At 47.9% G+C, this 16,419-nt stretch overlaps 1 long non-coding RNA gene across 1 annotated transcript; it reads right to left on the reverse strand.

The window, feature by feature from the left end:
• Positions 1-628: 628 nt before the first annotated feature.
• LOC140691129 (uncharacterized) lies at positions 629-10,110 on the reverse strand. Its single transcript, XR_012066615.1, has 3 exons — positions 9,975-10,110; positions 6,338-6,497; positions 629-983 (listed from the first exon to the last, which is right to left on the reverse strand). It is a non-coding gene; the product is annotated as an uncharacterized lncRNA (long non-coding RNA).
• Between the last annotated feature and the right edge of the window lie 6,309 nt (positions 10,111-16,419).

Consider the following 16,419-nt stretch of genomic DNA (forward strand, 5'->3'; position numbering starts at 1 on the left):
TAAGATAATTGTTATGTATCTTTTGAGGAAATCAGGAGTTCAAATGGTTTGCCAGGGGCACAAAGCTGGTAAGAAGCAGATCAAGATTTGAATCTAGGTTTTTTCATTCTTTTTTTTTAAACTTTTTTAAAACATTTTTTATTGATCTATAATCATTTTGCAATGTTGTGTCAAATTCCAGTGTAGAGCACAATTTTTCAGTTATACATGAACATATATATATATTCATTGGGGTTTTTCCATTCTTGATCCAGGTTCTCCCTTCACCACCCCAAGCTCCAACCGATTGAAGGTGTTTCACGTCAGGCTATCATCTGGGATCTAGTCTGCCCCAAGGTCAGGGTCGTGGGTTCATGGACTAGCAGTGGGAAGACAAGGCAGAAGATAGGACCCTTTACACTTTATACATTTATATTTCAATGTATGTTTTATTCCCAGACATAAATTCATTTGTGTTATATTCCTAGAATGAAAAGTCTAACAAGCTAGGGGCCTTGGAACTCTAGGGAGGTCATCTTCCTTTTGGGGAGGGACCTCTGCATCCTCCTAGAAGGGAAATGTTAGAGGAATTAAAAATAGATACCTCTGCAAGACAGCTGGTCTCCAAGGGGGTTGTAGTCTTAGCAGAACATTCCTGCTCTTACTTCTATGATAGTGGCAAGAGCCATAGTGTTAACAAAAACAACAATAATGATATTAATAACTGAATAATGGTTTTCGTATCAATAAGTATTTTGCATAACGCTTTCATATAAATTGTCTGTCTGGTGTCTAAGAAGGCCTCCAAGAGCCACTTGGATTGGCCGTGTCATCACTGCTGGCTGCCATCTGTCCGGGGCTCAGTAGTCCTGGGAACAATGATGCTGGATTCACCCAGACTGCTGGCGTCCAGGTAGGCAGAGGCCAGGGGCTGACAGGCCAGATATGCCGGTTCTTGCCTTCCCCTTCTTGTTTTGGAGGGTGGAGAGATTCTCTCCAGGAGCCTAGAAGAAGGAGCCGGAGAGAAGAATCTATCACAACAAATAAGGCCTGGGTGTTCAAGGTTTCCCCTCCACATACTGGTGAAGTTGCCCTGGTTCTACTGCATGAAGTCGGAGACACCCTGCCCTGCCCCAAGACCACCTCCAAGTCTTCTCAGGGAGAAACCCGTTTCCAGGGGGTCCCATGTGCCTGGGCCTGGCAGGGCACCACGGAGTCACCCCATGTCCTCCTGCTTCCAGAAGGAAGAGCCCCTCCATCATCTGGGAAACATGACACTGAAAGAGATCCTGTCCTGTCCTCATACCTGAACTGACTGGACTACAGACCTGCCGGTGGCTTTGACCTCCTCCAGGGAGACAAGGAGAGAAGACAGTAGTTCCCAGTGGGTCCATATTTGGCTTTCAAACAATTTTAGCTCCACAAAGCAGCCCTTGGGGGATGCACGACCTTCTCCCCAGCAGCTGAATTATAGACGTGTCTCCTTAGGAGCAAAAGGGCCCCAGCAAGAGTCTGGATGGCTCTGCACACGTTCATTTCTATCACTAACTACCCAACACATGGCCACGGGATGGAAGGGACATCTCCCCGCAAGGGGTCAGCGAGTTCCCCTGGACTCTGCCCTCAGGTCCCCTGGAGGGAAGGGTTTGGGAACGGACTTCTCAACGGCCAGATCTACCTGCAAGGATTAGGGCGCCGCGGGCCATCTTGCTCTTCCAGGAAGCTTTCTGAGTCACAGTGCGCTCCCCAGAATGCTTCCCCAGAGTGGTGCTCCGGGCTTGAAGGAATCCCGGGTCTGCTGGCTGGGCTCCAAGCTACTAGTCCTGTCCTTGACTTTTCTGCAGGGGGAGCCCACCCTTTCCCCTCGGGCCTGGGGAAGGCTGAGGTTCTCGGTGTGCTCACCGCCCCAGCCTCATCACACTGACATCCGCGTTCTGGACCATCTCTGCAGACTGCCAAGTTCAACAAAAAGAGGTATCTCTTTGAGAAGCCCTGATTCCTTCCCTGCGTAAGCTGCTTTGAGGTCAAGATAGGAATCACACAAGACCTGGTTTCTGAGTGCCTCAAATTCCAAAGGCCTCAGTCCCCGTACCCTGATCCCTTCCCTGGCCCGTCTTCTTGTTCTCCTCCTGTCCTGGGGAGTGAGGTGGCATGCTGCTTGGTAGACTGCCCCCCACTGGGGAGTCTCAGCCCTGCCCCCCAGTAGCCATAGCCCTCTTCAGGGGGTTTCTTATCCAAGGTCTCCATGCCTCGGGCTAACTAACCTGCCCCTCTCACGGGCCAGGAGTGGGCCTTGGACCCAACTCTCGCCTGCCAGCCCCCTGGGCAGTGGTCAGGCCTTTAAACCCTCAGAGCTGGCCAGTCATAGATGGTGAGCAAGACCACTCAGCGGCCTGCTTTAGAAGTTGAATGTGAGAGGGACAGCGGACGGGCTGGTGAGGAAGGTGGAGCTGGCAGATGCCAAGGGTCGCTCAGTCCCTGTGAGGGTGGGGTCGGGGGGAGGGGGGCCTGCGGGGCCTGGTCCTGGGGGCCTGACCCAGTGACCCAGGCACAAGGGCCTGGTTGGCGCCTCAGGGACTCCCAGGCTTGTCTCTGCAGAAGGCTGCATTCCTGTGTTCTTGCAGCAGTTTCAGTAACTTAAGGTTCTTTTTCTAGAACCTAGAAGAATGTATCCTGTGCAGAAAGCATCCTTGAGATGCCTGAGTGAAAAGGCAGAACAAAACAACTGACCAGAGGCTCCTAGGACCCCCATCAACCCCCCTCTTCATGCCCCACAGGACATACTCCTTCGAGTCAGGCTGAGGTGTGCATCCGGCCCTGCCACTGGGAGCAAGGCTCTCTGGGGGTCTGGAGGGCTACGGGTGAAGATGCTTTGCTTCTGGTTTGGGAGAGCGGCTCAGAGAGGGGCGAGAGAGGCTGTCAGGGTGGAAAGGCTCCCATCCAAGAAGGCATCTCTTTCCTGTTTTCCAAACACTACGAGCAGAGAAAGGGGAGAGCTGAGAGCCGGGTGAGGATGGTGGTAGTGGTGGGGCAGGCTGGGGGCGGGGGTGGTGGACGTGACAGTGGAGTAGGAGCCCGGCCTCCCAGGTCTCCTGCTCCTGGCCTGGGCTCGGTCAGACAGCGGTGGCGGGGGGGAGGGGGGTGTATGGAGTGGACGCCCGACGTCTGGGCTGTCCTTCTTGCTCTAATTTTGGCTTCTGGTCTGATGTCCTCCCTTCACCCCCTTTGCCACCAAAGCTGAGCCTTTGCATCCCGTGGGGAACCCGCACGCTGTGTGCCGGAAGCTCAGCACACATGGCATAAGGAGCGGCCGGTGGCCTTTGAAGCCCACTTCCTTCAGGAAGCTTCCCCTGCTTCGCCCAGCTGGGCAAACTCTTTAGTTTGAGCTACACCACGCGGGGATGTGGGAGTTGGACCGGCCGGCTGTGAGCACCAGGAGGACAGGAGTCATGCCTGCCTTGTTCAGTGCTTAACACAGCGCCTGGCCCAGAGAAGGGGCTGGACAAATAGTCCTTGCATGAATAAATGAATGAACAGATGACTGAATGAATGCATTCTTTTCTTTTTCAAAGCCAAGGTACCTTGATCTTAAATGAGCTAGTAGGCAGCTGCCAGTATGTAAAAGTAGAGCTATGAACTGTTAGGGTCCAGAACTCTGCATCCCGGGCTCCCCGTGTTTCTCTGCACCAGTCCCTGAGTGTCCTCAGCATCCTTTGAAATTCAGTGTGAAACGCATCTTATTTTCCCAACGAAGAAACAGATTCCCAAGGGGAAAGCAGCTTGTCTAAGCCACATCAGGCACCCTGGACTCCCTCAGACTATTGTTTATGTGCTCTGTTCAGACTGTAAGAATTTACCACTCCAGGCGCCCAGCAAACACCGGGTGGGTGAAGCCTTGGGAGGCTGGGGGGGGGGGCGGGGAGGGCAGGGCTTGTTGATTTCCAGGCTTGCGAGCTGGCAAGAGTCATGAGCAACGCCCGTGACGAAGGATGCTGCACCAAAATAAAATGTATTGTATTTAAATATTCCCCAAGTCATTTTGTGTATTTAAGTCTTAATTCATCTCCTCTAAATCTCTCCCCGCTACATTAATGTGACGACTTTGACAGAAAGATGAATAACATTATTAAAGAAGCTCGTGAGCAAATTTCACTCATAAAAATCTCCCATTCACTCACCCGCTTTGCTGTTCCCACTCTGTTTTCTGTTCTTGTTCACGTCCTAGGTCTCCATCCCTGGGGCCCCAGGCTGCTGGGCGGGGAGGGGCCGGGAGGAAGCTCAGGGGATGGGGGCGTGGAGGCATTTCAAACTTCTAAATCTTCTGCTTTCCTTTGAGAAAGCAATCATTTGAGCCAAACTCCAGGTGCAGCAAGAGTCAGGCCAAACAGAGAGGGAGGAAAGGCAGACCTCCTCTGAGAAAAGCCTCGGGCAGGGGTGCAGGATGGGAAACAAACATGGCAAGTGACCAGGAGGCGTCCTCCTCTGGGATGCACGTCTCAGGAGACGAGGGACCCTCGCTACCAAAGCTCTCCTCCGGGAATTCTGCCAAACCTACACCTTTCAAAACGCTGGCTCCTGCCCGGCCAGAGGCAGCCCTGGAAGCTGCCATTACATCCTATTTCTCCTCCTGGACCCTCCGTGGCCTCACTGGCTACGGATTTATGCCTCTCTTTGCCAAGCCTCCTGATGGATCGCTTCCAGGATGGCGGCAGCATCACTGGTATTCATCTCAGCGATGTCTCAACCTTCTTAAAATCACTGCTCACGCTGGCGGCCAATTGTTCGCTCCTGACAGGCTGGTCTGGGGCTGGCCGCTCCAACCGTGGGGCTCCCGGCCAGAAGGGACTGCAGGTCTACCTTTGCAGAGGCTGTAGGACCCTCCTCTGTCCTTCTCTCACCTGCCTAAGCCCTCCAATAGGGCATCTGAAGTCTGACACGTCAGCCCTGGAGCCCCAAGGCGCACCTCTGACCCAGCACTTACCATGTTATATACAATGAGCTGTTGATGTGGTGACCAGGCTATTAACTCTTCCGGCCACGGATAATGGGGACTTCCCCCCAGTGACCCCAAAGCCGAGTGGAGATCCTGGCTCATAATGGGTGCTCAGGGACTGTTCGATGAACTAAATTTTTAAATTGTGCAGTGGATACAGTCTCTCTGGGAAACTATTTGGCGCACGTACTAAAGCCAAACAGACACAGGCCTTGCGACCCACCTGGGTACCTGTCCCCCAGAAGCAAGTGCTTCTGTCTATCCAAAGACGTGCACAAGACTGTTCTTGGCAGCCTTATTCCTAATAGGGCAAAACTAAAAGCAGCCCAAATGTCCATCAGTGGCGGAATGGGCAAATAAATTGGAGGATATTTACACAAGGATCCCTGGTGCCATGCAGCATGAAACAAGTTTGAGGTCCAAGTCACACAACCACATGCGTGAATCTCACACACAAGAAGCCAGACACCAAAGAGTATGTACCATGATTACATTTGTAAGAAGTTCCAAGAAGTGCAAACCTAACAATGGTGAGTAGAGGTCAGAGTAAAGATTATCTTTGAGAAGTTTGTGGTCGTGGTGACTACTGATTGGAAGAAGATAAAAGGAAGACTTCTGGGGTGTTAGAAATTTCCTAAATCTTGATCTCGGTGGTGCTTACACAAGTGTAGATGCGTCTAAACATTCACTGGGCTGTACCCTTATTACCTGTAACCTTTACTGCATGTAAATTAAGGCTTATTAACAATGGTAAAGAAAATGTGCCAGAATTCCCGATACTTTTGCATCAAAATCTGTGCCTCATTGCGTTGGCATCCGATATTCTGCATATCCAAAGCCAAGCAAAACTATTACACTGAGCTTTTTCTATGTTTTGTATTGTGAGAACAATTGATAGATTGCATTACACATTTTCTAACTATGCAGGAACATACCCACCAGAAATTTTAAACATTTCAGCTTGAAGGTGGTAGACGCTAAGTTTTAAGGAATAAGCAGTGTCTGGAAAGGTAGAGCTGGGCAGAGACAACACCATAAACACCTCTATGAGGCACTTGGAAAGCAGGTGGCTCTTCCCCTTCCTACAGCTAGAGTCCGAATTAGATAAACAGTGTTTTCTCCTAAAACTGTCACCATATTGTACCTACTCTTGGCTGATGCAGCCTACATCCTGTTGTGGTGAGAGTTGGTTCATGGTTTGACTTTGTCTGGTTTCCAAGCTCTTCACTCTGTTTGCCATTTGGCAACTTGATACCTCACCCTTGTTTTGGAGGAAAGTTTCTCGCCTGATTCCAGTCTTCACAGTCCTACAGACAAGCCCTAGTTGTTGGACATTCGCCCAATAGCATGATGGTGGAAGCTTACCTGCAGGTTGTTTAGTTGCTCATACCATCTTGCTGGGTGAGCAGCTTCTTGGGTAAACCATTTAAACTCTTTGAATCGTATTTGTCTTCAGGCAATAATTGAATAATATTAATATGAAACACCATCTGTCCTCTTCAGCACTTAATACTCCATGTGGGGTCTATGAGAGAGGTAGATAGTTATCATTATAACCTTTTCTTACATGCAAAGAAACGGAGGCTCAGAGAGATCAAACAAGTTGTCCAAAGTGATTGATTCCAGTAGTGAGTGGTAGATCTGAGATTCAAGTGCAGACCTTCTGATTGCAAATCCTCTACTTGCCTGCCCCCTTCTCACCAGGAGGAATAACGTTGCTGAATCTTCCTTGGTGCCTCGGTCTGAAAGCCTGGGAGATTCTCTTTCTGCCGTACCCCACAGTCACAGCAGGGCACGCCAAATAGAGTAGAAATTGCACTGAATTTAGAACTAGTCGGTTGGTGGGAATGTAGTTTGGTGCAGCCATTATGGAAAACAGTATAGAGGTTCCTTAAAAAACTAAACATAGACTTACCGTATGATCCAGAAATCCCACTCCTGGGCATATATCCTGAGGGAACTCTAATTCAAAAAGACACCTGCACCCCGGTGTTCACACCAGCACTATTTACAATACCCAAGACATGGATGCAACCTAAATGTCCGTCAACAGATGACTGGATAAAGAAGTTGTTGGATACACACACACACACACACACACACACACACACACACACACAGGAATACTACTCAGACGCAAAAAAGAATAAAATAATGCCATTTGCAGCAACATGGATGGACCTGGAGATCATCATACTGAGTGAAGTAAAGCCAGAAAGAGAAAGAAAAATACCATATGATATCACTTTATGTGGAACTTAAAAAAAAAAAGACACAAATGAAACTATTTACAAAACAGAGACAGATTCACAGATACAGAAAACAAATTTATGGTTACAAGGGGGGAAAGGAGGTGGGAAGGGATAAACTGGGAGTTGGAGATTTGCAGATACTAAGTACTATATATAAAAATAGATAAACAACAAGTTTCTATTGTAGAACACAGAGAAAGTATATTCAATATCTTTTAGTAACCTATAATGAAAAAATATGAAAATGACTATGTGTATGTATATGTATGACTGAAACATGATGCTGTACCCCAGAAACTGATACAACATTGCAAATTGACTATACTTCAATAAAGAAAAAAGAAGAACCAGTTGAACTAGACTTGAGGTAATTCACTCAACAGCTCTGAGCTCAGTTTCTTTATCTATAGAAAGAGAAAAGTTATATTTGAAAAAGTCGTTGTAAGAACTAACCTAGGTATCATCTGCAAGAGTGATGGCCAAGGTTCCTTGAATTTGCCATGAATCGGAAGGGGTGGGCTTTCTTTACTCCCTTACCTCAAACCCCGACGCATCCCCCCTTCTTAGCCTAAAAGGGACCTCCTCCTGCCTGGATGCAGCACCTTCTACCCAGCAGGCACACTCAGGCCTCAGCCCCGGCACATCACGCACGCGCACACGCACATCCACCAATGGCTGCCACGGAGAGAAACAGCAGCAGGAGGAAATCCCCCCATCCTTTCTCCCCATGTCACTTTGTTCTGCCTGCACAGGCAACAAATTAAAACAAGAACCCCCCATTGCCCAGAGCTGCCTGGGCGTCTGCCACGACGGCTCTAATAATAGCCGAGCAGAGAGGCCCCCCGCCCTTGGCCCCGGAGCGAAGAGGCAGTACTTTTCATTGGCAGCCAGAGAAGCAGCTGGTAGCTCTGGCTGTGTTTATTTGGTGTGACTTTGGGGCGATTATATATTGTTTCTTGTCCTCTGTCTAAGTGCTTCATCAGAGATGGGGGGTGCATAAGGGGTGAAGGGGGCAGTAGTGGGAAGAAAAGCAGAAAAGAAATTCAGCTTCCTCGAGAAAACACACACGGTGCCCTCAGTCAATGCAGGCAGCAGCACACAGCAAAATTGAACTTTCCCTGCCTCACAGTGGTCTTTGAAAGCATTCAATTATCTGTCTGCACCTATAGAAAATGTTAGGGATTGCTTCCAGAAGCCTTTAAAGGGGTCTATACATAACAGAGAGGCGCGCACACACCCTCAGCAGCAGGCAGAAAAACAACAACAATCTATTCATTTACCTTTGAAAAAGCCAAAAAGGTATAAATTCTGCCCAGAAATCAATCTCCCTCTCTCTTTCTTTCTTTGTCTTTTGCCACATCCCTTCCCCAACCTCTCACCCCATCTCGTGTTTATTTATTTATTTTTCAGCGAAGGCCACAGAAACAGCCAAAGACGGCAACATCAATGCAGAGGAAAGAAGCTGAGTTGATTTTGATGGAAATGCCCGCTCCGCTCAGGTGAGGCAGGAGCTCCTTGAACTGCTTCCCTGCGGGCCTCTGATCCAAACTGAATACATTTAATGCAGCACCTACTTCCTGTGGGACACAGCGCCGAGCACTTGAAGGGACGCCCCCCCGTCACTGGAGCCTCAGAACAAATCTTTTTCTTTTTCTTAATTGAAGTATAGTTGATTTGCAATGTTGTGTTAATTTCTGGTGTACAGCATCATGTTTCAGTCATACACATATATATGCATATATTTGTTTTCATTTCCTTTTTCATTATAGGTTACAAGGTATTGAATACAATTCCCTGTGCTATCCAGTAGGATCTTGTTGTTTATCTATTTTATATATAGAACTTAGTATCTGCAAATCCCAAACTTTTAATTTATGCTTCCTACTCCCATTGTGCCAACTGTAAGTTTGTTTTCTATGTCTGTGAGTCTGTCACTGTTTTGTAAATAAGTTCACTTGTATCTTTTTTTTTTTTTTTTTTAGATTCCACATAGAAGTGATATCATACGGTATTTTTCTTTCTCTTTCTGGCTTACTTAGTATGACGATCTCCAGATTCATCCATGTTACTGTAAATGGCATTGTTTCATTCTTTTTATGGCTGAGTAATATTCCATTGAATATATGTACCACAACTTCTTTATCCAGTTATGCAGAATTTCCTCTTGATATATATATTTAAGGAACTTCCATACTGTTTCCCATAATGGCTGCACCAAACTACGTTCCCATCAATAGTGTAGGAGGATTTCCTTTCCTCCACACCCGCTCCAGTATTTATCGTCAAAATAAATCTTTGAAGTGAATGGTGCTCCTCCCATTCCACAGATAAGGCAAGTGAGACCCAAAGAGAGTATGGAGTTATTCAGTAGCAGAAATGGGCAGCTGGTTCAGGTCCCTGCCTCTCAATTTGGGTCTCTTCTTAACCATACATTTCTGCCTCCCACCTGGGTGATTATATTCTCTGTCACTGGAAGAGACACCATGGTGGGCTAAGCAGACAGCCTGCAAAATTACCAACAACCACAAAAGGAAGCTGGTTTAGCAGTGACTGTTTATTAGGGCTGGTGGACATTGTGATGGATGCCAGTAATGAAGTTGAAGATGAAGATGATGAAGATCATGATGCAGGCAGGAGAAAAGTGCCAATGTAGAAGGTGAGCACTCCCGGTGCTAATCTCAGCTCTACTGTGTCCAGCTGTGTGACTCAGCCCACGGTCACTTCACCTGTCTGTGCCTCCATTGCCTTACCTGTCAAACGAAGAGATGAGAGCAGATCAAAGGTTTCCACACTGGGCTCAGTGGAGTAGCTGCAAGTCTAAGGGCCCCCAGGAGCTGCTGGGGAAATGGGTGGAGCTCACGAGTCTGCTTCCACCAGCGATGTCTCCACCTTTAAAAAAAAATCTAGTTTATGTACCCTGGTTGATTAGGAGAAAGAATTCTACTACTAATGGGGTGGGATCTAAAGGCTTTTCCTGCTAGAATATTCTGTAATGCAATAGTGTCATGACCCCCAGAACCCAAGAAGCTCACTTCCTGTCTCAGGGTCTTAGCATCACAGAGGACAATGGCAGAAATGAGTGGGCACAGAGAGTCTGCACCCTTCTCATTCCCATCGAGGGGGCCTGCACTGGGAGGACAGTGGTGGGATGAGTCCAGGATAGAGATGGAGAAGGAGAACAGAGGGTCTGAGCCTGGGGAGACCAGCCCTGACCAAGAACAAAGGACAGGTCAGCCCATGGGTGACCGGAATCACAGAAACTGGATGGCAACCAGACGCTGGATCCAAGTGGTGGCTGACCACGGGCGAGGAAGCAGGGTGGGGGACCACATCATGCCAATCATGGCATCTGCCCCACCTTTGTGGGCAAGAGTCCAATGTGTCCAACCTAGGGGACGTGGGGTCCTGATGGACACTGAGCTGGCTGTAAAGACTTGACAGCAGAGGCACTTCCCACCTGTGCCCCACTGTCCCCACATCCCTGTGGGTAGGAACCTTGGACCAAGCAAAGCATTCTCTGGGGCTTAAGTGTGTTTCTTAAAGTTAAGTGAGCCAGTCAGTTCCAAATCTTGGAGCAGACACAGTTCATTGCATCCATATGATGAAGGGTTTAATTTTCAACCACGAAAAAGCACAGGTTTGCAGTATTTTGGAACCAAGAAACCTTACAGTAGCCCAACTTTGCTACCACCTAAAATCAGGGCCGGATTCTGGGGGGTCAGCTTGCATTTGGAACACACAGCTCAAAGCAGATGGGATGAAGAACATGGACTGTTTCCCAAGATGGGGCCAGTGCCTTGGGAATGACTGCCTGGAAGCAAGGCCCAGAGTCCTGCACTAAGTCGGAGTTGATTTTACACTGAATTTGGCAAGGTTGCTGGGAAAACTGATTATAACCCATCTGTTCCCATCTACACATATCTAAGGGGCTTGGTGAAGAAGAGCTTTTGTTTCCTGAAATTATATCCAAAAGATAAGACCGCTTTTAAGTTTTCAGAGTTGTTTGTATTTGTTGTGTCTCATGAGTAAAATATCAAAGATGTCTAGGAGGCGAGATTATTCGTCCCACTTTATGGATGAGTAAACTGAGATGCAGAGCACCAAGTGAACCACTCAGGGTTACTCAGTGAGCCCAGGGCAAAAGTGGAGCTGGAACCCCATCTCCCATCACCAGCCTGGAGTTCCCTGGGCTCAGCTTCCTGGGGCCAACCGCATCTGCTGAGCACCCCATCTGCTGAGCTCCCTCTTCTGACCCCCTGAAGTCTTGCTGACCCCGGGGCCCCAGCTGTAGCACTGAGGGATGGAGGGTCAATGAGAGAGTGACTTTCCATGGCGTGTGACTTGTCGACCAATTTGAAGAGCATTTTCTTGGCCAGTGCTCTAATCCCAGTGCTTGAGTAATGCCCTGAGACCACATCGATCGGGATCCGGGAAATTCCGACCCAACCGCAGCACATTGTAATGGCCTCTGCCCGGGTGACCTTCTCCCTGTCAGAAAATACATCTTTTCTGCAAGTCCCTAGCTGGCAAACATCACCCGCAGCCAGCTTAGCCCAGACAAAGGGCTTTGAAATGGTCCAGACAATGCGTCGAGGGGAAAACTGTTTTCCAAGTGTGTAATTCGTCCCCTATTAACCTGCAGCTGCAGAGATGGCCCTGCCTCTGATTCTCCTCTTCAGCCAGGGCCACTCCTGTCGTGTAATGCAATGCCTGACACATGACAGAAGACAGGTTGCAGAGGCTTGTCATATTTCCCGAATGCTAAATGACCCTTTCTCGGGCCGACTGACATGCCGCTGGCTGCCTGGCTGCACCGCAGGTCTGACCCACTGTGGAACTTGTCTTCTCAGTTCTGCTAGAGAAGTTGTCCTGCTATGAGGCTGAGAGGCTTGAGAAGGGAGTTGACATCTCTGGCCATCTGGAGCTATATACAGTTCAGGATGGAGCCTAACAAGAATACGCAGTCTTAGAAAGATGACTCGGAGACTCTGGGTTCTAGTCCTACGAGTGGTACTGGGAGGTTGCGTGCCTTTGGGAAAAGCACCCCCTTTTTCTGGGCTTCACTTCTTTTGTCTACAAAGGAAAAGGATTGGACAAAGGGATTGGACTCAGATTATCTGATTCTATTTTTTTTTTTATTTTAGATAATTCTCTGTCTTGGGTTAAATGATGGATAGGATTTAAAAAGGAGCAAGATCCCGCTGTATAGCACAGGGAACTATATTCAACACCTTGGAATAGTCTGTAATGAAAAAGAATATGGCAATAAATATATATATATATATATTTATATATAAAAAAAAATATATATATATATATAACTGACTCACTGTGTTATACACCAGAAATTAACACAACATTGTAAACCGACTATACTTCAATAAAAAATTTAAAAAAAAAAGAAAGGTTGGGAAAGAGAAGATGACAGGGAAGGAGGAGTAAGAGGAGGCTGCGAAAGGCGTGGGGTGAATTATCAGTCCTAAGCAGCAAAATGTGTGCGTAGGGGGCGAGAAAAGAGTATTTTCACCACTGTTCCCTTCCCTTCCCTTCCTTTCCCTTTCCTCTCCTTTCCTCTTTTCTTTTCATCATCATTCTGGTCTTAGAAAGTTTTCTGACCTCTCATGAGCTAAGCTGAGCCTGGGGCTCGAGGAAGCAGGGCCAAGTGAAGAGGGGCTCAAACTGGCCCAAATGTCCCCAGGTCTGAGGCACTGGCATGTGTTCACCAGGTGAGGCTGTGAAGCCTGAGGGTGACCGAGGCAGGGACTGAAGAGTGGGTGTCTGAGCCCAAGCACAGGTTCCCAGCCCCCGAACGGACGAGGCAGCAGGAGGAGGTGGGGGCAGGGCGGCACCAAGGAGACTTTCAAAAGCAGTGGGAGGCAAAGGATGAGGGTTTTAGACAGTGTCTTCAGAAAGGCGTGTGCAGGGAGGGAGCTAAACTGAATGTCAAGCCAAGTCCATGACAGTGGTTTCAGATGAGTGGCTCTCAGCCACTGGCCAACCATGCCCGATATTAACCAGCTAATGTCTCATCCAAGACTGAGGCTCTGTGTAATATCATAATCCAAGAAATTGTAAAGTAAAAGTGAAAGATCCTCTTTGTTAATTTTCTCCAAATTAAATGAGGGCCCAAAGTGAGAGAAGGAAAATCAGAGAAGCAAAATTACATTCAGATCCCCAAAGGAATGTGTTTCCTCCAAGCCTTGGGTTTCTATCATCCTCAGGGTGGCAATCGGGCACTTCACCTATAGAACTTCTGAAACAATGTCTGGGCCTCGCTAGAGCCCTAGGGAATGGAGCTCCAGCCCCAGGAAGCCCCTAGGTGTGGACCAGTAGTTTGCCCTGCCTCTTGAGCATGGGTATTCGAGGACGCCACCCGCTCGTGAAACAATAGCATTAACAGCTATGGGACACGAAAACACCCGTCTGAGAAGGGTGTGCAGTCAGGCCAGCTGTTTGTTCTACTAAACATTAAATATTTGTTGAATAAATATTTCAAGACGATATGGTGAGTTCCACTAGATTGTACAATCTCTCAGTGCAGGGGCCTTGTCTGAGACATCTTGGTGTCCTTAATGCCTGGCATACAGTCAGTGCCCAAAACACATTTGTTGAGTGTGTAAATAAAGGGATAAATGAGTACATGAATGTGGAACGAGGCTTCTTTTCAGGGCGATGAAACAAAGAGCCCAGGTTCCGGCACTGGGCATCTGTGCAAATTCCGGTTGCATGACTTTTTCATATGGGGTCCTTGGGCAAGTTGCTTCCCCTCTCTGAGCCTCAGTTTCCACATCTGACAAAAATGGGGCCAATACCATGTGCTTCACAGGGCTAAATGAGTTCATCTGTATGAGTAAGCATATATAGCCGTTTACAGCACAGCATTCAATGAATGTGAATAGAACAAACTTCCATTGGGGCTCTGGTGTCAGACATGGATTCCATCTCTCTGATGCTCCTGAGGCGGGAAGCCCCAGAAAAAGATCAGCAAGACCCCTGAGCAAGGCCACTACTCTCATGTCGGCACCATCCAGTTCCCTGGCCCAGAGGCTCACTTTTTGCCTCTGAAAGGGCTTACTTACCCCTAAAAAAATCTATTGGTTTCCTGAGCTCACCTCTGATTGGTTATTCCCTTCACTCCTGATTGGTTATTACTCTCACTTCTGATTGGTCCACTTCCCTAACTTCTGATTGGTCCATTTGTAATACTTCATTTGCATGGGACTCACTCCTGATTGGTTATTTCTCTCTCTCCTGATTGGTCCATTCCCCTCACTCCTGATTGGTTATTTCTCTCACTCCTGATTGGTCTATTTCTACAAAGCTTGTTCCTGGTTGGTCAACTTCTGTTATACTTTATTTGCATATGATGTTGCAAAGTGTAAAACTGGCAGTCTATAAAGGCCTCTGTAAACCTACAGAGGGTCCAGAGCTTGGAGTGTTAACTTTTCTGGGCCCACTGGCGTAATGAATCTGAGTTCTCCAATTCTCTGAGTGCTGCTTGGTTTCTTGCCTGGATCGAGGTTGCTGTTACAACTGAGCTGTAACACCGAGATGGAACACGTTTTTCTGCAACACTCCTATGCTTCCTAGTCCCTTCAGACCCCACTGCCTGGAGAGAGACAAGAGGAATCAGGGACTCTGGGTGCAAAATAACCTCCCTCAAATACTTCTGAGTCCTCAGATAAGACCAGAGCTTAGGCTATGTTTAAGTTTTTTTTTAACTGACGTATAGTCAGTTTACACTGTTGCATCAATTTCTGGTGTACAGCATAATGTTTCAGTCTTTACTTACGTATAAGTGGCTTGATAAAGATCTTTAAATTCATCTGCCTTTAAATTCATCACTAAGCAACATCCCCTTCTCCCAGAAGCTGTGCAGGAGTTGGGGTTGACATGACACACCAATGCAGCAAGACAACACAATTTAAAGGAGCCCTGTGGTTTTTACATTTGAGGCTGGCTGTTCTGTGGCATTTTGAGCCAATGCTCAGAGAACAGCTGGGAGGTTAGGTACTAACGAAAAGGGGATGATTTGAAAGATCCACGCCACACTCCCTGCAAATCAGGGTGCTGCGACTTGGCAAGCTTGGTTTTCCCACCCCACCCCGGACACTCCCACTGAAATGTGTCTCCATCCAGGGCCGTGTGCAGAGCAGCTCTGAGATGTTTACAGCTCTCTCACACTTGGCTCCTGCGGACTCTTGTGTAATAAAGGTTTGGTTTTGTTTCATCAAGCGAATTCACAGAGTTGGATGTTTCCCTTGTCCAAGAAATACTGCAAATATGAGATTAGGTTGTGCCTTTGGGTGCCATAATTTATCTCACCTATAGTTGTACCTTGTGGGGACTGTGGTAGGTAGTGGAGAAGGAGGGAGGGAGCCAGAGAAGGCTGCAGACATCACCTGGTCCAACCCCCTGCCTCTTGGCAAAGACGCATCTCTAAATGGTTGTAAGTAGCGTTCCCTGGCCTCTGGGGATTTCCTCCAGTGACCAGCTGGTTCCACTTGTTCAACCCAAGTGGAACCCCTTAGATGATCCAAAAGGCTTCCTCTCGGCCAAATCACTCCTCCCCATTCTCATTTTTTAAAGTTCTGAGAATTCTTTTATCTCCTCAGTCCCAACCTCAGTTTTCTCCTTCACTGGCCTCCCCCTGGAGACAATTCAAATTAGAAAAAGAACTGTTGCTCTCCCCTCCCCCTCACTTCTCAGGGTGACATCCTCTAAGAACTTCGTCACTTAGGAGCTACGGTTCACTCTCCGAGACAGGTGCAAAAGCTAGGCAGGTAAATAATAAAGATGCTGTGATCTTGGTAGCCTATTGGAGTGCGGGGCGAGGGTGGGCCTGAGAAAAAGGCTGTCTCTGTCTGACTAGGATTTGATTCTCAATGGCAGTGTAACCAAAGGCAGGAAGGAAAATATTCATTCAACAAACCGGGAGCCACCAGGCATTGCGGATCAGCCTAGCCATTGCAACGTCCCTGGGTTTTCATCTGCTCCTGTTAGCATCGTGTCCAGAAGCCAAGACTTGCGAGCTCAGCAGACAGAGAGCATCTTTTATGGAAGACCGGTGAGGGGCGGCTGTGAACACATGTGCTTTTTGCTGTTGTTCGCACTGCATATGCTTCTCTAACCAGAGCACTTGTACCCATGAAGGGGATGCAGTGGCAAACCAGGCGGTATAAAGGCACAGGATAA

Source organism: Vicugna pacos, chromosome 33 (genome assembly GCF_048564905.1).
Source record: "Vicugna pacos chromosome 33, VicPac4, whole genome shotgun sequence".
NCBI lineage: Eukaryota > Metazoa > Chordata > Mammalia > Artiodactyla > Camelidae > Vicugna > Vicugna pacos.